This window comes from Oncorhynchus masou, chromosome 29, assembly GCF_036934945.1.
Source record: "Oncorhynchus masou masou isolate Uvic2021 chromosome 29, UVic_Omas_1.1, whole genome shotgun sequence".
NCBI lineage: Eukaryota > Metazoa > Chordata > Actinopteri > Salmoniformes > Salmonidae > Oncorhynchus > Oncorhynchus masou.
Genome location: NC_088240.1, coordinates 53,817,757 through 53,818,696, shown reverse-complemented (window position 1 = coordinate 53,818,696; position 940 = coordinate 53,817,757). Strand labels below are relative to the sequence as shown.

Below are 940 nucleotides of genomic sequence, written 5' to 3'. Positions count from 1 at the left end.
CCTTACAACGGTAGTCCTCCCAAAGGCCTGAAGGCAGGTGGTCTGCTTATTGTGGACAGATTTTCACGGGAGCAAACCCTCTCTCTTCGTCTCTTCATCTTTGGTAGAAACCAGTTGAGGACAGCGCCATGATGCTGAAATGGTTCGAGACCCATAGACTCGGCAGCACATGTGGATAGCGCAATGGTGCTGAAATGGTTCTAATATAAATAACTGAAGGTTTCTCTATCATCACCAATAGTTGCGCAAACATATAATTGTGAACAAACAATTATTGTCAGGGAATTATCAGGGAATCCAACAGGGATTACATATGAAAGCATAATAAGCAGCGTAACACAATACAGTTGAGTCAGGGAGCTTTCCACATCCTTCTCCTGTACTGGCCAGATCCGCTTTTGATTACTCGTGCGCATCTGCCTATCAGTTGCATCGTTGGCTTCTGTGGTCCCCTTTAACCCTTTAAGAACTAGTCTCGCTATGGGGATGCTGCCCGCTGCTTATAGGGATGCTGCCACTAGCCTACTGGGTTCTTAAATGACGTGTCATCTGAATCAGACGAGGGGGAGGAGTGAGATCATAAATAAAGAAACAAACAAGGCAAGTCCACCGAAACGCCACCATCCACCTCCTCTGTTTCAAGCATCGTCGGCGGTGAACGGTGGGATCACTGGGGGGAAAGAACGCCACTGTTATTTAATGGCCCATAAATTGAGAGACAAAAGAGTTGGCTGAATAACGGGGGTCCTTGGCGAGGATTATAGTCCTTCGCAGGAAGAGAGAAGGACGCCTTGTCCGTCGAGCATCATCCACAGCGAACCGTCATTGTATAAGGAGGCAACCATCCAAACCGTTACAGTAAGGACTTTAGAATATAATAGCCTACAGGTAATTGAATGGATATTTCATATGTTTTACAATGTAGAAGTATACAAATCAA

At 45.6% G+C, this 940-nt stretch overlaps 1 protein-coding gene across 1 annotated transcript in view; it reads left to right on the top strand.

Annotated features, from left to right (window-relative positions):
- The first annotated feature begins 605 nt into the window (after nucleotides 1-605).
- The window catches only part of snap91a (synaptosome associated protein 91a), a 58,624-nt gene continuing 58,289 nt past the window's right edge, over nucleotides 606-940 (top strand). Inside the window, exon 1 of the mRNA XM_064945305.1 lies at nucleotides 606-858. The gene's annotated coding sequence lies outside the window, so the exon portion shown is untranslated. The remainder of the gene's footprint in view (nucleotides 859-940) is intronic.